The sequence below is a fragment of the Bubalus bubalis genome, chromosome 2 (genome assembly GCF_019923935.1).
Source record: "Bubalus bubalis isolate 160015118507 breed Murrah chromosome 2, NDDB_SH_1, whole genome shotgun sequence".
Taxonomy (NCBI): domain Eukaryota; kingdom Metazoa; phylum Chordata; class Mammalia; order Artiodactyla; family Bovidae; genus Bubalus; species Bubalus bubalis.
Genome location: NC_059158.1, coordinates 88957428 through 88979084, shown reverse-complemented (window position 1 = coordinate 88979084; position 21657 = coordinate 88957428). Strand labels below are relative to the sequence as shown.

The following is a 21657-nucleotide window of genomic DNA, read 5'->3' as shown; positions in this document are numbered from 1 at the left end:
TAACACTGTTCAAAAATAAAATTGAAATCTGGTTGTACAAAAGAAGAACTAGAGCTAGTAGTATCAGGCTGGGGGCTCTTTTTCAGTTTCAGTAAAAGTTCAAGTTTCTCTTTTATTCCTGTTCATTCAAGTGGGAAAAGTTTTTGTGCTCAATTGCTCAGTTGTGCCCGACTCCTTGTAACCCTATGGACCATAGCTCGCCAAGGTCCTCAGTCCATGGGATCCTCCAGGCAAGAATACTGGAGTGGGTTGCCATTTACTCCTCCAGGGGATCTTACTGACCCATGGATCAAACTTGGGTCTCCTACATTGACACGCAGATTCTTTTACCATTGAATCACCAGGAAAACCTGAAAAATTTATCTCTTTTTTAAAAAACATGCTTATGCAGCCATTTGCCTTAAAAGTTCTATTATATACATTATTCATGTATTATTTTATTTCAAGTGTTTTAATTTTAGATATATACTTCTAGCCAGTATGATCTCCTAGGTGGCTGAATATTCTTCTCATATGCAAAGTACTCTTCTCTTATACTGGCTTAGGGTAAAAGTTTTTTTTCTCATGTTTTAATAGGTATTTCTTAGTTTCAGTAACCCAAAATTTGGTCAACTATTCCATGTTTATCTTATAGATATCTTTCTTTTCATTTTAAAGAAATTTAACAAATCCACTCTAGCCTTTGTTACTCTAGAGAGGATTTTAAGTTATATACTTGAATTAACAAGGACTGGCTTTTCAAGTTTTCCTTTTTAAGTTAAATATTATTGAATTCAGGTTTTATTTACTATTGTCCTCTGCTGAGCACAAGCAAAACTGGAAATAATCCTAGCCATCAACTTGGAAGTTAAAGAGGAGGAAGGCAATATCTCTGTAATACTGAATAATCCAAAAAACAATAATTGGCCTGCTAATTGTAAGAACAGCTCAAAGAAGAAAGTTTACAATATACGTGCACCAAAGGATGCTAAAAACAGTAGATAAGTCTGAAGAGAAACAAGATATTTGCATAAACTCAAAAAGTATCTCCTTGAGATAGTTACTAATTAAAAAAAGAGCAAAATAGTAACTTCACAGAAAAGAAACTAAATCACCAAAAATAAAACATATCAATATCATGTATGCTCTGATGCCCTTATCACCTCTGTGGTATTCTTGCCCAAAACATATAACCTCTGTTGAATCATGAGAAAACATCAGACAAACCCAAATTGAGAGACCATATACGTTATTGACTAGTATTCATCAGGTATCAGGGAGAAGGCAATGGCACTCCACTCCAGTACTCTTGCCTGGAAAATCCATGGATGGAGGAGCCTGGTAGGCTGCAGTCGAGGGGGTCACTACGAGTTGGACACGACTGAGCGACTTCACTTTCTCTTTTCACTTTCATGCATTGGATGAGGAAATGGCAACCCACTCCAGTGTTCTTGCCTGGAGAATTCCAGGGACGGGGGAGCCTGGTGGGCTGCCATCTATGGGGTCGCACAGAGTCGGACATGACTGAAGCGACTTAGCAGCAGAAGCATCAAGTATCAAGGTCATGAAAGAAAAGGAAAGACTGAGAAAATGCCATAGGTTGAAGACTAAGGAGATAAAACAATTAAATGTAATGTGGGATCAGACTTTTTTTTTTTTTTTTCCAGATTGAATTTTAAAACAGAAAAGGACATTAATAAAAAACTGGTAAAATTCATATAAGGCATGTAGTTTATGATTAATAGTATTGTACCACTATAAATTTTCTAATTTTAATAATTGTACTCTAGTTATTTAAATTAATAAAATTAGGGAAAGCTGGGTAAGAAATACAGATGAACACTCTGTTTTTAAACTGTTTTTTAAGTCAAATAATTTCAAAATAAAAAGTAAAGAAAACAAAGCAAAGTCTGGCATATAGCTAGTATTTAAATATATATATATATATATATGCATTGGGATTGAAGAGAGTGAACTTAAACCTAGAAGGAATGAAGATAGAGATTACATTGTATCAGCAAGATATTTGATAACAGATGTTATCTGGATTTAAAAACTGTATTTGAACCTCATCGGCTGTGACATTGTACAAATTATGTGACTTCAATGAACTTTTCTATTCCCTCATGAGCAGTATGAAGGGGTAGTTGGGAGGATTAAATGAGATAATGCATGGAAAGTTCTGAATACTTAGCTTTCAATAATTGTCAACAATTGTTTTTAGTAAGTGAATGTGCATATAATTATCTATGGGTATGTGTGGCAATAAAAGGTATTTTTAGATTATTCATTTCCAGTAAATTATTTCTGAGTCACATGAATTTATATTATTATAAACAGATGGCATGTTTTACATTTAGCCAGGTACATTATGATAAAAATTTAAAATAAATGCCTCACAATTGCATAACTGTATAGACAAATGGTAAGGTGTTTTAAACTTTCAAAATAAGCTGAAGTACAAATATAGTTGAAAATTAACATTAATTTTCAGTTGAAAAAATTCACCCTTTGATCACGAGTTATTATTCGTTATTAAAGCTACTACATAAAACTTGGTAGAAATCCATTTATTCAAACCATCTTAAAACATATGTTCATTAAAATAAAAATGGTATTCAAGAACCATCCATTTCCAGATTTCAGCTGTGGCCAGAGCACCTGGATCTGATATTTACACTACTATAATGGCCTCTCATTCTGACTCTCTGTGTTAAGAAAACTACCGTCATCTCAGGTTCTAAACTAACACTATCCAAGCAATCCTTTGTGGCCAAAAACAGCCCAGACATAATAACAGACTGTACTAACATGACCTCCACCACAATACACTCACCTATGGGAGAATATCAATCAGCAGGTATGTCTTTTAGTTTAAGGCCATTTATCAGAGGATATCTTCCAATGTATAACAAAGTTAACCAGGTAGGGTAAAGGTTACAACAACTGAAAATCAACACATAACACTATAGTAAAAAAAAAAAAAAAAAAAATATTTAAGTGAACAGAAAAAAAAAAATGCCCAGAAGATGATGAAACGATTCTAAATGATTAGATCCATCAGAGCTCTTTCCCATAGTCTAAAACAGTAGTTCCCAGGCAGGGGTGACACTGTGATACCCCTCATCTATTAGGAAACATTTGACAACGCTTAAGAGACATTTTTGGTTGTCATAATCAAGAGTGCTACTGATATCACATAGAAAAGAGTCTAGGCAGGGATGCTGCTCAGTTACTCAGTTCAGTTGCTCAGTTGTGTCCAACTCTTTGCGACCCCAGGGACTGCAGCACACCGGCCTACCTGTCCATCACCAACTCCCAGAGTTTACTCAAACTCATGTGCATTGAGTCGGTGATGCCATCCAACCATCTCATCCTCTGTCATCCTCTTCTCTTCCGCCTTCAATTTTTCCCAGAATCAAGGCCTTTTCAAATGAGTCAGTTCTTCACATCAGGTGGCCAAAGTATTGGAGTTTCAGCTTCAACATCAGTCCTTCCAATGAGTATTCAGGACTGATTTCCTTTAGGATTGACTGGCTGGATCTCCTTGCTGTCCAAGGGACTCTCAAAGGTCTTTTCCAACACCACGGTTCAAAAGCATCAAATCTTCGGTGCTCAGCTTTCTTTATAGTCCAACTCTCACATCCATACATGACTACTAGAAAAACCATAGTCTTGACCAGACGGACCTTTGTTGGCAAAGTAATGTCTCTGCTTTTTAATGTGCTGTCTAGATTGGTCATAGCTTTTCTTCCAAGGAGTGTCTTTTAATTTCATGGCTGCAGTAACCATCTGCAGTGATTTTGGAGCCCCCAGAAATAAAGTCTGCCATTGTTTCCACTATTTCTGCTAAACATGGGATAATTCACAGGACGTTCCCACACAGAGGTAATTACCTGGCCCAAAATGTTAGTAGTGCTAAGGTTGAGAAATTCTGATCTAAAGTATCAAAAACTGTATTACTTGGAATTCAATCAACCAACCTTTTTGTTAGGTAGCAGTTTTTTATAATTATTATAAGATACTTCAAGCTGATTTATCACCACTACAATAAATGATAAAATTATATTCAGCCCATCTTTATCAGCATACTTCCAGAGGTGGCTCAGACAGTAAAGTATCCACCTGCAATGTGGGAGACCTGGGTTCAGTCCTTGGGCTGGGGAAGATCACCTGGAGAAAAGAATGGCCATCCGCCCCAGTACTCTGGCCTGGAGAATTCCATGGTCGGAGAATAGTCCATTGGGTTGCAAAGAGTCAGGCACAATTGAGCAACTTTCAATTCACTCACCAGAGTTTATTATTTTACATTTTGTCCTAATTGTTTAAAACTGAGCATGAATAATACACAATTAACACATATCACAATGTTTACTCACACTAGATAACTGAATTTACTGTATTTTACTGAGATGATATTTACTGTAACAATCCTGAGAACAGAAAAAAATCAGAATTTCCACAATTTCTTCCCTGTACTATTTTATGTATGCCAAAAGAATTCACTGATCAGTAATAATACTGATCAAATGTTCTTTTTTGTGTAATCATGGAGCTTATGAACACTGACAGCTGCTAGGTGTAAACCTGAACAGGTGCAAATAGGGAAGGGCAAGCCAAGTTGGCTACCAAATGTAAACATGATCAGCTGCCCTGTGCTTCACCTGCATGAAGCCTTTAACAGTACAGCTGTAGAAGGACTGAAGACTCAGAAAGTAGACATATAAACAAACATTTCTCCTGCAAGGAGTTTTCCTAGAGTGTCTTTATCTTTACCAGCAATACCAAAAGTTCTCTATGGGAGTTCAAAGCACAAAAGTAGATTTGGTGAATCCTCCCTTTTCTTCACAATATAACCACACACGAAAAACAACAGTTAAGAAGATATCAGAGACACTGTGCTACTGCTTTTGCTTCAGCAGGATCACTAACAGCAGTGCTGCTATATATCAATTCTTTTCTCAAAGTTCTGACAAAGGCTTTTGTATAACTGTGTAAAAAATAACTTCCAGGAAACTGAACATTTGGATAAACAATATTTCAAAATATTAAGTAGAAAAAAAAGCAACAAACAAAAATTTTTTTCTGTAAAAAGCTGTAGAGAAATAGATGACACAGAAATACCTTATTTGACAACAAACAAAGTTATTTTCTGAATATATCTGAAAGAAAATGATTCTATTTACCTAGATTTTCAGAAATAGTTATTTCAAGTCATTGAGTATAATATATTGTGCTTTAAAATATGAATATATAAAAGGGATCAACTCCCTTTGCTGGAAAGAGAAGGACAAATATCTGGTATTAACACATATATATGGAATCCAGAAAAATGGTACTCATGAACCTAGCAGAGAATGGACTTCTGAACACAGTGGGGGAAGGTAAGGGTGAGATAAATTGAGAAAGTAGCACTGACATATACACATGTATAAAACAGATACTTAGTAGGAAATTGCTATATGACACAGAGAGCCCAGCCTGGTGCTTTGTGATGACCTAGAAGGGAAGGATGGGGTGCTGGGAAGAAGACTTAAGAGGGAAGGAATACATATATAATTATGACTGATATGTATTGCTGTATGGCAGAAACTAACGCAATATGGTAAAGCAATTTTCCACCAATCAAAAATTTTTAAAGGCTATGGCATTAATAACTGAAAAAATTTCCTTTGTTGTCTGACACATTTTAACTACTATTGTAAACAGTCAAGCAATTACACCCCCAAACAAAAGTAGGGAGGCAATCAGGTGCTCTGGGTGCAGCCTGTGAGTTGAAACAAGTCTCTGACGATACCTCTAAATAATATTTTCCTTATCAGAAAAACAATGGCTTTGAATTAGACTAGCCCTCAAGTCTTATCAGCATTTTATCAACTTCACATTGTATTAAAATATTTAACAATTTAGTTTCTCATTTCCCTTAGCCTCCCTACCACTTGCCTTACTTCTATCTTTGAATATCTGTCATTCTAAATTACAGATTACTATTAAACCTTTAGAGATTAACTCTTACCTTACTTATACCTCAAGAGAATTGATGATGAGAAAATCATCCAAGAGTAAAGCACTGATTTTCACACTGCTCAGTAAATATCTATTCAGAGAGTATTCTTTTCCACCCAAAGGATTAAGTATTCCTTTGCAATGAGATATCCTAGAGAACGAGGCTAATCTAAGATATTAGATATAAAAGAATATTAAAGGAATATTTGAGTCACATTAACATATACAGATCAACTAAACTTTAGGTAGAGTCTGTGAATTTAAATATTGATGAGATTGGAGATTTCTAAAAAGGATAAAAATGTTAGAAGAATAAAAACAAATAACAAGAGGCAATGTCTGATTAATTGATCCTTTCACCTACAAATGCAAGGGACCCCAAAGAACAAGCAAAATGGCCTAAATCTTAGCTTAATTAAGAAACACAATTACAATTGCCTGAAATTTCTAAGACATTTCTGTATAGTAACTGAGGCAGATGAATAACAGATTGAGACAATAAAGAAGGGTAAAAAATGGGAATCAAATAACTCAATGCAAAATATCTACAAAAACTCAAAGGCCAAGGAAAGAAAGATCCCAAGTACTACATGACTGATAAACTAGAGTAAAAATTCCCTTTCAATGGGGAAGAAGTATAGTTAATCCAATAGGGTAAATAACCCTGATTAAAGAACAAAAGGGAAATAGTTTATGAAAATCAAGTAAAAGTATTTTTGTCTTGGTCACCCTAATTCTGTTTATTAACCATTATCACTCTCCTGTTCAAAAGTCTTAAATTTAACCATATCAAATATGTAGGTAAGGATACATGTAAAGAATATTAAACATACTAACTGCAAAGACTTTTAAAAATAAAAAATTCTATTGGTAAAAAACTGATACATTATGGTACATCCTTCTAAGAGGATACCATGCAACTGTTACAAAATAATGAAGTAGATTTACACTAGCTAATTTGCTAAATGAAAAAAGTAAAGTGGGGAAGACTAGAAATAGCAAGATCTTGTGTGACAAAGAAAAAGGACTAAGCTGATTCATGTTGTACAGCAGAAACGAATACAACATTGTAAAGCAATTATCCTCCAATTAAAAATAAAGACAAAAGAACCAAAAAATATAGGTAAATGAAACTTTCTGAAGGAAGGAAGGTCAATCAACGACACACAAACAAATGGAAATAAAATTCTGGAACCTTCTCATCTTTGGCTTATTGGCTCACAGAATACCCCGGGGATCAACTGCTTGGGGATTTAGAGAAGATTTGGAACATCAAGTGCAGTCATAATTTCCTCAACTATCTAATTTCAATTTTAACAAGTAAACTCCCGTCACTTAAAAAAAAAGGGGGGGGGTATATTTTTATGAATGAGTGCTCAGAATATTTCTGAAAAAACATATAAGAAACTGGTAACTGTGCTTCCTTCTAAGTAAGGGGACTAACAGGCAAGTTTGGCCTTGGAGTACAAAATGAAGCAGGGCAAAGGCTAACAGATTTTCACCAAGAGAATGTGCTGGTCATAGCAAACACCCTCTTCCAGCAACACAACAGATGACTCTACACATGGACATCACCAGATGGTCAATACCGAAATCAGATTGATTATATTCCTTGCAGCCGAAGATGGAGAAGTTCTATACAGGCAGCAAAAACAAGACCAGACTCAGACCATGAACTCCTTACAGCAAAATACAGACTTAAATTTGAAGAAAGTAGAGAAAACCACTAGAATATTCAGTTATGACCTAAATCAAAACCCTTACGATTAAATAGTGGAAGTGACAAATAGATTCAAAGGATTAGATCTGATATAGAGTGCCTGAAGAACTGTGGATGGAGGTTTGTAACAGGGATCAAGACCACCCCGAAGAAGAAGAAATGCAAAAAGGCAAAATAGTTGTCAAAAGAGGGCTTACAAAGAGCTGAGGAAAGAAGAGAAACAAAAGGCAAAGGAGAAAAGAAAAGATATATCCCTTTAAATGCAGAGTTCCAAAGCCTAGCAAGAAGATATAAGAAAGCCTTCCTTAGTGATCAATGCAAAGAAATAGAGAAAAACAATACAATGGGAAAGACTAGAGATCTCTTCAAGAAAGTCAGAGATACCAAGGGGACATTTCATGCAAAGATGGGCTTGATAAAGGACAGAAACGGTATGGACCTAACAGAAGCAGAAGATATATTAAGAAGAGATGTCAAGAATACACAGAAGAACTATATACAAAAGGATCTGAATGAAACAGATAACTCACCTAGAACCAGACATTCTGGGTGCGAAGTCAAGTGGGTCTTAGGAAGTATCACTACAAACATAGCTAGTGGAGGTGATGGAATTTCAGCTAAGTTATTTCAAATTCTAAAAGATGATGTTGTTAAAGCACTAGACTCAATAAGCCAGCAAATTTGGAAAACTCAGCAGTGGCCACAGGACTAGAAAAGTCCAATCCCAAAGAAAGGCAACGCCAAAGAATGTTCAAACTACTGCACAATTGCATTTATCTCACACGCTAGTAAAGTAATGGTCAAATTCTCCAAGCTAGGCTTCAACAGTAAGTGAACTGAGAACTTCCAGATGTTCAAACTGAATTTAGAAAAGGCAGAGGAACAGGAGATCAAATTGCCAACATCCTTTAGATCATCAAAAAAGCAAGAGAATTCCAAAAAAACATCTAGTTCTGCTTCATTGACTATGCTAAAGCCTTTGACTGTGTGGATCACAACAAACTGTGGAAAATTCTTCAAGAGAGGGGAATACCTTACTTCCCTTGCTTACCACCTTACTTCCCTCCTGAGAAATCTGTATGCAGGTCAAGAAGCAACAGTTAGAACTGGACATGGAACAACAGACTGGTTCCAAATGGGAAAGAAGTACATCAAGGATGTATATTCTTACCTTGCTTATTTAACTTATATGCAGAGTACATTGTGCAAAATGCCAGGCTGCATGAAGCACATGCAGGAATCAAGATTTGAGGGAGAAATATCAATAACCTCAGATGCACATATGATATCACCCTTATGGCAGAAAGCAAAGAGGAATTGAAAAGCCTCTTGATGAAAATGAAAGAGGAGAGTGAAAAAGCTGGCTTAGAACTCAACATTCAGAAAACAGATCATGGCATCCAGTCTCATCACTCCATGCACATAGATGGGGAAACAATGCAAACAGTGACAGACTTTATTTTCTTGGGCTCCAAAATCACTGCAGATGGTGACTGCAGCCATGAAATTAAAAGATGCTTGCTCCTTGGATGAAAAGCTATAACAAATCTAGACAGCATATTAAAAAGCAGAGACATTATATTACTTTACCGACAAATGTCCATCTAGTCAAAGCTATGGTTTTTCCAATAGTCATACACAGATGTGAGAGTTTAACCATAAAGAAAGCTGAGCACCAAAGAATTGATGCTTTTGAATTGTGGTGTTGGAGAAGACTCTTGAGAGTCCCTTGGAGAGCAGGGAGATCAAAACAGTCCATCTTAAAGGAAATCAGTCTGGAATATTCATTGGAAGGATTGATGCTAAAGCTGAAGCTCCAATATTTTGAACACCTGATGTGAAGAACTGACTCATGTGAAAAGACCCTGATGCTGGAAAAGACTGAGTGCAGGAGGAGAAGGGGATGACAGAGGAAGAGATGGTTGTATGCATCATGGACTCGATGTACATGAATTTGAGCAAGCTCTGGGAGTTGGTGAAGGATGGGAAGCCTGGTGTGCTGCAGTCCATGGGGTTGCAAAAAGTCTGACACAATTGAGTGATTGACCTGAACTGAAAGTGACTAGGGAATTGTAATCTAGGATGGGAGAATTCTTTTTCTGTATACATTTTTTAACCATGTGAATGATTTACAATGTGCTAGTATTAATGACAGTTAAATTTTTTAAAAAGATTTTTACAGGCTTGTTATTGCAAGATTATAAATCTTTTCAAAATGGTAAACAGAAGTCTCAGTTCTAAATGGTGACATAAGAAAATCCCAAACTTACCTCCTCCCTCAGACACAGTAAGTCTACAGCTTTATATACAAGAATTTCCTGTCAAATAAGCCCCATGGCCTGGGTGAATGATGACTACACAGTGGGTAAACAAGAAAACCATATCAAAGTGGGTGCAAGAGGCTGGGATGCAATCCCACCATAAACCCCACTAGTGGTGCAGCAACCCATAATGGAGAAGGTACTCAAAACCTGGAGTTTCTTCTTGAGCAGCTGAGGTTTTGAAGCCCACAGTGAGCATCCCACACACTTGAGAGATTAATCCCTAAAAAAAAAAAAAAAAATCAAACTTTGAAAACCATTGGTGTTCCTATCTTGAGACCCACAAGACTATAGAGATCTGGGAAAGCCCTCTCAAAGAGGCCATGTGCTTGAACTCCAGGGCCCAGCTAAGAGACAGTCTATGGTTTCCAGACTTAAAAAATGAAGGAGGCTTTCCTGCTTATATTAAAAACTCAGAACTTCCCTAGTGGTACAGTAGTTAAGAATCTACTTGCCAATGCAGGGGACACGGGTTGAATCCCTGGTCCAGGAGGATTCCACATGCCATGCAGCAACTGAGCCTGTGTTCCACTACTTCTGAGCCCACATGCTCTAGGGGCTTCTGAGCCATGACTACTGAGCTTGAATGCCACAACTCCTGAAGCCCCTGAGCCCTAGAGCCTATATGCCGCAACTAATGAAGCCCATGCAGTTAGAGCCTGTGCTCTGCAACAAGAGAAGCCACCGCAATGAGAAGCCCACGCACTGCAACAAAGAGCAGCCCTCGCTTGCCACACCTAGAGAAAGCCTGTGTGCAGCAATGAAGATGCAGTGCAACCAAAAATAAAGAATTAAATAAGTTATTTAAAAAATAGGTAAATAAAAAGAAAAACTCAGCCTGAAGGGCAGGCATCCAATTTAACACACATTTAGGAGAGAGCTGGAACACTAACCAAGGATGCAGTCTCCATCTTTGGACTTTCCCTTTGCTATGGTCCAGAGCACCAGTATCTTCAGGAAGGTGTCCCAGTCTAGTAAAGGACTTTAATATCACTTATATCATTGGATAGATCATTGACACAGAAAAGTAATAAGGAAACACAGCCCTTAAATGACACATTAAACCAGGTGGGTTAACAAATATTTATAGAACATTCATCCAAAAGCAACAGTATACATATGCTTAATAAATGCACATGCAACATTCTCTAAGATAGATCATATATTAGATGACAAAATAAGTCTTAATAAATTTAAGAAGACTGAAATCATATTGTACAACTTTTCCAGCCATGATGGTATGAAACTGGAAAACACCAGGAAAATTTGAAAATTCACAAATATGACATCAAAAAATACACTACTGACCAACCAATGCATCAAAAGAGAAATAAAAAAATATCCTGAGACAAAGGAAAATGAAAATATAACATACCAAAATTTATGGAATGCAGCAAAACTGGTTCTAAAAGGGAAATTCACAGTAATAAATGCCTGCTTCAATAAACCAGTCTAAAATAAACAACCGAATTTTATACCTGATGGAACCAGAAAAAGAAGAATGAACAAAGCCCAAAGTTAGTAGAAGAAGGAGAAAAGATTAGAGTAGAAATAAATGAAATAGTAAATAAACAAGAGGAAAGATGAATCAAAAGGTTGTTTCTTTAAAGAAGATACACAGAATGAGAATTCCTTGGTAGCCCAGTGCTTCAGTTCAGTTCAGTTCAGTCGCTCAGTCGTGTCTGACTCTGCGACCCCATGAATCGCAGCATGCCACCAGTGCTTAGGACTCTGTATTTCCACTGCAGGGTGCCAGGGTTCAATCCCTGGTCAAAGAACTAAGACCTCACAAGCTGTGCATGTGGCCAAAAAAAAAAGATAAAATGGTCAACCCTTTAGCTAGACTGACAAAGAAAAAAAAAAAAAGAAGATTCAAACAAATACGATAGAAATGAAAGAGACACTACAACTAACACCATAGAAATACAAGGGACTAAAAGAGATTACTACAAGAATGAAACAACAAATTGAACAACCAGTCTAGAAGAAATGAATAAGTTCCTAAAAACATGCAACCTTCCCAGATTGAATTATGATAAAACAGAAAATCGTACAGACCAATTACTAGCAAGGAGACTGAATGAGTCATCAATCAAAACCCTTCCAAAAAGCAAAAGTCCAGTACCAGACAGCTTTACTGGTGAATTCTACAAAACATTCAAAGAAGAATTAACATCAAACCTTCTCAAACTCTTCCAAACCATAGACGAAGGAACTCTTGTAAATTCATTTTCCAAGGCCAGCATTACCTTGAAACCAAAAGCAGACAAGGATCACCACAAGAAAAACAAATTATAGACCAATAACTCTAATGAACACATATACGAAAATCCTGAACAAAATATCAGCAAAATGAATTTAAAATACATTGGAAGAATCATACACCATAAGCAAATGGCATTTATTCCAGGAATGCAAGGCTGGCTGAATATCAGCAAATCAGTCAATGTGATACAGCACAGTAACAGAATGAAAGATAAAAATCATATGATCATATCAATTAATGCAGAAAAAGCATTTGACAAAATTCAGCATCCATTTACTATAAAAAAATTCATCAAAATGGGTATAGAAAGAACATAACAAAGACCATATTAACAAGCCCACAGCTAATATCATACTCAATGGTGAAAAGCTGAAAGTGTTTCCTCTAAGATCAAGAACATAAGGATGCCCAGTCTAACCACTTTTATTTACCATAGTGTATTGTCAGTCCTTGCCACAGCAATGAGATAAGGAAAAAAGTACAAGGAATCCAAATTGGAAAAGAAGATATAAAACTGTTAGCATTTGCAGATGATACAATACTACATGAGAAAAACCTAAAGATTCCATCAAAAACAAACAAGGGCTTCCCTGGTGGTCCAGTGGTTAAGAATCTGCCATGCAATGCAAGAGACACCAGTTCCATCCCTGGTCCAGGAAGATCCCACATGCCAAGTGGCAATTGAGACGGTGTTCTGGACCCTACAAGCCTCAACAACTGAAGCTAGAGTGCCAAGAGTCCGTGCTCGACAACAAGAAAAGCCACCACAATAAGAAACCCTCACACCTGAACTAGAGAAAGCCCTTGCACAGCAATGAAGACCCAGGAGAGTCAAAAATCAATCAATAGATAAATATTTTTTAAAAAACTGTTAGAACTAATAAATCAATTCAGTGAAGTTGCAGGATATGATTAATACACAAAAATCTGTTGTGTTTCTATAAACTAATAACAAACTATTGAAAAAAGAAATTTAAGGAAGCATTCCATATACAAGTGTATCAAAAAGCATAAAATACCTATGAATACATTTAACCAAGGAAATGAAAGACGTGTACACTAAAACTTAAAGAGTGTTTCGAAAGAGCTATTAGGTTTCCATCAAGTTGTTTCAATAAAACAAAAACACCGGGGGAACTAAACGTCAACAGCGGTACTATCATCTTAGAAAACGGTATCACAGGAAAAAAAATTTATAATTAGAATAAAGGCTTATCTCCTTACACCTAAACCATTTTCAGATACTTTTGTAAATAGTCTCATAATTAGCATCACAAATGTTTTAGAATACCGTGTTTTTCATAACCTGTTAATTAGGCAGGTAGTTCTGCTCAATAGTCCCATTAAGGGCTTTGAAATAAAATTGTTGGTTCATGTGTCTAAAAAAAAAAAAAAAAAAAAAAAAGACATTACAGAAAGAAATTAAAAAACACACACAAAAAAATGAGAAAATATTCTGTGCTCATGGATTGGAAGAATTAATATTGTTAAAATGTCCATACTAACCAAAGCAAGCTACAGATTAAATATAACCTCTACCAAAATTTCTATGGCATTTTTCACAGAAATAGAAGAAACAACTGTAAAATGTAACACAAAAGACTCTGAATAGCCACGAGCAATCTTGAGAAAGAATAAAAAAGTTGGAGGCATCATGCTACTTGATTTCAAACTTAATTACAAAGCTACAGTAATTAAAACAACATGGTATTGGCAAAAAAAAAAAAAAAAAAATAGACACAGTGACCAATGGAACAGAACTGACCTAGTAATAAACCCAAAGACCCTTCGGTCAACGAATTTATGACAATGGAGCCAAGAATATAAAATGGGGAAAAGACACTCTTCAAAGTATGGTGTTGGGAAAACTAGACAGCCATATGCAGTGGACTACCACATTATACCATGCACAAAAATTTACCCAAAATGGATTAAAGACTTGAATGTAAAATCTGAAACCATAAATCTCTAGAAGAAAACAGAGGCAGTAACCTCCTTGACACTGGCCTTGATGAATTTTAAATCTGATACCAAAAGCAAAAGGAACAAAAGCCAAAACAGGCCAGATTACCTCAAACTAACTGCCCTTCGGTACAACAATGGAAACCTTCAACAAAATAAAATAGCAATATACTAAATGGGAGAAAATATTTGCAAATCATATATCTGATGAGGAGCTAAAATTCACATTATATAAAGAACTCAGAATTCAATAAAAAAAAGAAAAAGTCCAATTAAAAAGTGGGCATAAGATCTAAACAAACATTTTTCCAAAGACACAGATGGCCAACAGTTGGATGAAAAGATGCTCAACATCATTAATCATCATGGAAATGCAAATTAAAACTACAATGAGATATTAAATTCTATCTGTTTAAATGCCTATTATCAAAAAGGCAAGAAATAATCAGTGTTGGCAAGGATATGGACTGCTGGTAACGTAAATTGGAGCAATCACTATGGAAAACACCACGGAAGCTCCTCAAAAACTTAAGAATAGAAGTACCATATGATCTAGTAATCCTATTTCTGGGTGCTTATCCTAAGAAAATGGAAACTCTAACTTGAAAAGACATATGAACTCCCATGGTCATTGTGGCACTATTTAAAATAACCAAGATATGGGAAAATTCTAAGTGTCCATTGAGAGATGAATGTATAAAGAAATATTGTAATATATAAATATATAATGGAATGCTATTTGGCCATAAGAAAAATGAAATCTGGACATTTGTAACATCATGTATAAACCTTGAGGGCATTAGGCTAAGTGAAATTAGTCAAAGAAAGACAAATACTATATTGTCTCTCTTACATGTGAAATCTCAAAAACAAAACAAAACCAAGTTCATAGATACAGACATAGACTGGTGGTTTCCAGAGGTAATGGGTGTGGAGGAGAGAAGGAAATGGGTAAAGAGGGTCAAAAGATTAAAAATAAAATAAGGGATCAGACGTTATAAGAGATCAAGACTATGTACATAACTATGGGGAGTGAAAATGGAAGAGTGTAAGCCTCAACAAAGATTTCAGTTCTTGTGAGTATACGAAATTAAGTTACAGGCCTGGAAGATAGAAAAAAAAATGTTTTAGTTGTATTTTATTCTTTTACAACAAAGAATACTTTGTTACAAATACTTTCAATTTAAACTTAGGACTACAAGATTTTATTGTACCTTAACAATTTTTACATTGGCATCTCATGCTTTTCATGTAAAATCTTTGGTTCTTGTACCCAAAATCTCAGTCCTTGACACTTTCAGCATGCAACACAGAATTACTCATTTATGACATATAAGCAATAGCTTCAGAATAACAATATCAAAACTAATATAAGAATATGGCCACTGAAGCCACAGTAATTTTGGTCCACTAGGGATATACAGTCAAATTATAATATCTAAAATCACCTTAAATAGTTCTTCTGTATGTGGTTATATCTTTAACTCGATTTAAAAAATCAAGTCTTTACATTTCATTCCAATTTTTATGGACATCATTTAACTAGACAAGCAATTTTGATAAACCAAAGAGCAATGTCTCAAAGCAATGTCTAAATCTGCACGGTCCAATACAGTAGCCATTAGCTAATGTACTCTTGCCTGGAAAATCCCATGGATGGAGGAACCTGGCAGGCTACAGTCCATGGGGTGGCAAAGAGTTGGACACGACTGAGCGACTTCACTTTCGCTTTTCACTTTCATGCATTGGAGAAGGAAATGGCAACCCACTTGAGTATTCTTGCCTGGAGAATCCCAGGGATGGGGGAGCCTGGTGGGCTGCTGTCTATGGGGTCGCACAGAGTCGGACACGACTGAAGTGACTTAGCAGCAGCAGCAGTGGCTACTATATTACCACAGTCCAATATAGTAGCCATTAGTCAATCACAATAATCATACTTGAATTATCTGGTGCTCCTTCACAGAAATGAAAACTTTAAAAAGAACATAGGTACTAAGAATCACTAAAAACCATTCTAAATTGTGGATTAATTCTAACTCAATTTAAGGGATTTTTACTCTTGAGAGTCCCTTGGACTGCAAGGAGATCCAACCAGTCCATTCTGAAGGAGATCAGCCCTGGGATTTCTTTGGAAGGAATGATGCTAAAGCTGAAACTCCAGTACTTTGGCCACCTCATGCGAAGAGCTGACTCATTGGAAAAGACTCTGATGATGGGAGGGATTGGGGGCAGGAGGAGAAGGGGATGACAGAGGATGAGACGGCTGGATGGCATCACTGACTCTATGGATGTGAGTCTGGGTGAACTCCGGGAGTTGGTGATGGACAGGAAGGCCTGGTGTGCTGCGATTCATGGGGTCGCAAAGAGTCAGACACAACTGAGCGACTGAACTGAACTGAACTGATAGGTGTAAGATAAATTTTCACAGATTAAGTCTATTTCAAGGGAAATGGAAAATTCTTTTTAAAATGTCTCCCCCTTTTCTGGGTTTTAAATGTCTAAGGCAAAATGTAGAAAATAGGGAGTCCTACAATAGTTTGGAAGTCACTAGCTATGTAGATCAGAGCTACAAGCTCTTCTAGTTTGTGTAGTTAAGGAAAAGCCTATTTGAGAAGTCTGGCTTCAAGTTTCTATTGTATCCTATTCAAGGCAAAAGTACATGTTCCTTACAGGCTTTATAAATTGTTTTCAAAAATGACTAAAAATGTACAGAAAACAATTTATCCCTTCCTTACTCAGAATAACTGGTTGACAAATGAAGATTCAAATATATTTAAATTGAAATTTATTAATTTGAGCACTGGTAATGGCCAGATACTTCTGAGTCTTAAAAGCAAAATAATTAGGTACATCCGCCTGGAAAATCCCAGGGACAGGGGAACCTGGTGGGCTTCCGTCTATGGGGTCGCACAGAGTCGGACACAACTGAAGCGACTTAGCAGCAGCAGCAGATATATAAAAATTTTAGTGCCTTTGTGACTGGGATGGCTCTTAAAATTGTGTATCTAATAATGGCACAGAATTGTCTATAAGGTCTTGAATCTGATTACAATACAGTGTGTGTGTACACACACACACACACACACACACACACACATAAACTGAGGGCTTCCCTGGTGGCTCAGATGGTAAAGAATCTGCCTACAATGCAGGAGACCCGGGTTTGATCCCTGGGTCGGGAAGGTCCCCTAGAGAAGGAAATAGCAACTCACTCCTGTATTCTTGCCTGAAGAATTCCATGGACAGAATATCCTGGTGGGCTACAGTCCATGGGGTCACAAAGAGTTGGACACAACTGAGCAATTTTCACTCACTCACTCATTCAGCCAACCACACACAGATAACTAATATTATATTAATTAAAACTAAATAAAATTTAAGTCACACTAGTTATTAAAAGTGGTCAGCAGATAGCACATTTTCATTATAAAAACTCCTGTTGTACAGCATTTGTCTAAATGATACTCTTCCCTCAGACACTGAAATCTAGGTTAGTAAGGTAGCCTACTTCATATTGAGTAGCCTACTTCATATTTAACTACAGATGTTAAAACTTTTAAAGCATGAGTTGGCAGCTTTAGGGCAGATGTTACCTCATTGGAGTTTTCTATAGGAAGGTTGGTAGGCAAGGAGTTATCTGGGTCAGCAGTTACCTCCATGAAGAAATTAAAACTATTATTATGCTATCATGGTTTCTTTAGAGAGCATATTACAAAATACTGGAAATATCATTAAAATCACTGAGATTACTTAAAATGGAGCTGAGCTATTCATAAACTATTCACTTGAAAGCTTGAACTATTCACTTAGAAGGTAAACTCAAAAAACTCTCTTGTTACATCTTATTATTACTTCTTAAATGTCTCCATTAAAATATCCCTAACACAATTCACAAGAGTATTGTACTGTCTGCAACATTTGTAGGTTCAGTTATTATTAGCAGAAGAGGACATACACATATACCTGATAAAAGTTCTCAATGTGTTTAGTTGGACAGACAGTATCTAGCAGAAAAAAAAAGAAGCGGCTTCACAGAAGAGAAGTAGATACAGGGTTTCTTTGCCTGGGTTTGCCTTTGCCCCTCCACTGACAATGACGACGCCCTGTACAGGTAGGGTCTTTCAAGAGTTGGAAAAGATGCTCAAGACTCGGTGAATCACTACTCTTTATAATAGACCTTATATCAGAATTTCAGAAGAACCCACTACCCCAGTGGGAGAAGAAAAGATAAATAATACATAGGAAACACTGGCTACCAATCCTAAAATTCAGTCATTTCTATTTACTGAATTCTTTAGTCCCAGCTCCTATTTTCAAAACTGTGAGTAATAACCCATCTAGAGGGTCATGAAATCCACACACAGGGTTATAAAAATGAAATACTCTGGGTCATTGTCAAAGAAGCTTGAAAAACATTGATCTATTTGGCTTCCCAGTAAAGTAGGGCTTTTATAGGCAAGCACAGAAGGGTTTTATAATCCCTAGTCATACTAGCTGCTATATGGGGATGATTATCACTATATATACACTACAGCGTATGCTTGTGTGTGTACTACTCCACTAGCAGAATCCCTGCTTCTGGTAAACAGCCCATTAAAGTGAGAGTAGTTATACAAAATTCTTAGAATTCCTTTAGGACCTAGGAATGTATATTCTTACTTTACCAGTCCATGACAAAGAAATATGGGTCATTGTATTACCAGGCCCTTGGGATGTCACCTAAATACCAGTCTTCTACTCTGCATACTCAGCTAATTAAAAATAGATCAAAGTTCTTTTACCCAGATGCTATGTGACATGACATCAATTATATAAAGTTTAACCATTTATGAAAACATCCTATGTTCAACCTTTACAGACAGTATGTATTAAACCACGAAGGACGCTAGGTGTTTGGTATGTAACAAAGCAGTTAATTAGGTTAAGTAGTCTATCTCAAGGTTTCACAGTCTAATAGGTTGAACCAAAGGCAGAAATCTAATCAAAGCTAAGTTAAACAGATTCTTACTTACAAGAAATTGAGCTATGTGACTGTCACAGTGATAGCAAGTATTGAAAGATGGTATAAACTCAGGAAATGAAGTGGTCTGTTGAGGGCCACGTATGCAGATGAGCAAACAGTCATATAGGAAAATAAGTTAGATATGCAATGGAAAGATACCACATGTATTCTTTCTTTTGTTAATGATTAGGTAAAGCTATATTAAAAGCTACACATTTTCTCATATTCAGGGAAATATAAAAACATTTAGTATGAAAAAGTAAAATGCTCCTGTAAATAAACTGCCAGCCTAGAGTCCAATTCTAAGCACAGATTTATAATTGTTTTATTATATACAGGATGTATCATGTGCTCAGTCATCCGACTCCTTGTGACCCCATGAACTGTAGCCTACAAGGCTCCTCTGTTCATGGGATTTCCCAGGCAAGAATACAGGAGAGGGTTGCCTTTTCCTTCTCCAGTGGATCGTCCCAACCCAGGGATAGAACCCACATCTCCTATGTCTCCTGCATTGCAGGAGGATTATTTACCCGCTGAGCCATCAGGGAAGCCCATATATTTATGTATGTTTAATTATTCTCCAGGGATTATATTTATGTTTCATCTATACTTGTAAATTTTAATATCTACAGAGACCACGTGGTAGTATCTCATATTGCAGTAAAGTAGGGGAAAGAGATGAGTATTCAAAACTACATATAAATTTTAATCAAAGAAGACATACATTAAAAATTAATACTATTGAAATTAAAGACAATGAGAAATTCGAGAATCCTAGTAAAATTTCAAGGAAAAATTATTTTACATGAAGGATTCATCATTCGCTGCCTTTTATAACTCATCTACTGCTAATTCATTTAACAACTACTATTGATCATGTACTTCAAAATTGTATAATGGTGTAGCTGCTGCTGCTGCTGCTAAGTCGCTTCAGTCGTGTCTGACTCTGTGCGACCCCATAGACGGCAGCCCACCTGGCTACCCTGTCCCTGGGATTCTCCAGGCAAGAACACTGGAGTGAGTTGCCATTTCCTTCTCCAATGCATGAAAGTAAAAAGTGAAAGTGAAGTAGCTCAGTCGAGTCCAACTCCTAGCGACCCCTGGACTGCTGCCTACCAGGCTCCTCTGTCCATGGGATTTTCCAGGCAAGAGTACTAGAGTGGGTTGCCATTGCCTTCTCCGAATGGTGTAGTTGCTAGAATATAAAAGTGAATAAATCATAATCTTTCCCTTGTAAGAGTTCACCATCTAATAATTTTCATTTTAAGATTTTCATTTCACACTATTCTCACCATAATTTAATCCAAATCTAAATGACTGCAAATTTTACTCTAGTAAATAAGAATATAAGTGCTAACTTTACTAACTTCAGAAAATATTTTTAAAATATGGAAGAAAAAATTTTAAATCTACATTCTCACTTACCACATAAAATGTCTATGTCTTCAACCTGTGTTAGACAATAGAACATGCATTGTTGTTTTCTCTTAACCTCAAGATAGCAGAAGACTTTTGTCCAATTCCTCCCTATCTTTATGATCAGATTAATAAAGAAGTAGTGGGAAAGAAGAGCTAGGATTATGAGAGTGGTGGGCAGGGAGAGAGTGGGGAAGCTTAAGATTTTGGAGAGAGATAACATCACTGATAGACTAAATAATCAGGAAGAAAAACATCTTTGCCTTCAAGTAATTTTTATATGATGACAGTTTTCCACTCTTCATCCCCACCCAGGAAGTAGGAGGTCCATGCCCCATTCAGATTTCCCTGTGTTTCCCTCATGCTTCCTCTACACAGACCATCTAATTACCAGACAGGATTTCTTGCTATTGAGGTCATCCTGATGCTCAACAGTCTATGACCCCACTCCTGTGGTCAAGGCTGTCTGAACCAGATATGAACCAAGGAGATAATGTCTGACTGGAAATCTATGTGTTAGATGCCTCTGAAAGATGCTATGATCTAATCAGACTCTCCCTGACATATGTCTTAACTAATAGAAGGAAGGGAAGTTGTTGTTGAGTGGTAGGTCATAAAGGCTGTGGCCCTAAAGATACACAAGCTAAAGAAACATGGGTTGGAAACAATGTTGAAAGAACAGATGTACAGATTGCTGAGTGGTCCTTAGAGAGGGGAGATAAGAGTGTGGCCAATCTCAGGTCTTATTCCTTAGACTGTCTTTTTGATTGTGCTATATTCCCTGAGATGTCTCTGTAGCTTTCCAAATAGGTATCCTTTTAATTGCGTTTGTGTGGGTTACTGTTACTTGCAACTGAGATGGGCAGAAAACTTTGTAACAAATGTTGTGTTGTCTTCTTTGCTCATCTTATGTTATTTACATATTGTTTTCTCTTCCAACAATCTAAATACTACATTCCTTCTAATACAGGCCCAAGAATCACTT

The 21657-nt window shown here is 36.5% G+C and overlaps 1 protein-coding gene across 17 annotated transcripts in view; it reads right to left on the bottom strand.

Moving 5' to 3' along the window:
* BAZ2B (bromodomain adjacent to zinc finger domain 2B) overlaps window positions 1-21657 on the bottom strand; it is a 416357-nt gene that overhangs the window by 161448 nt on the left and 233252 nt on the right. Inside the window, exon 1 of one of the 17 annotated variants that reach the window (XM_045164687.1) lies at window positions 12208-12229. The exons of the other annotated variants lie outside the window; for them this stretch is intronic. The gene's annotated coding sequence lies outside the window, so the exon portion shown is untranslated. Of the gene's footprint in view, window positions 1-12207; window positions 12230-21657 lie in introns of those variants that run through there. 17 annotated transcript variants of the gene reach the window in all.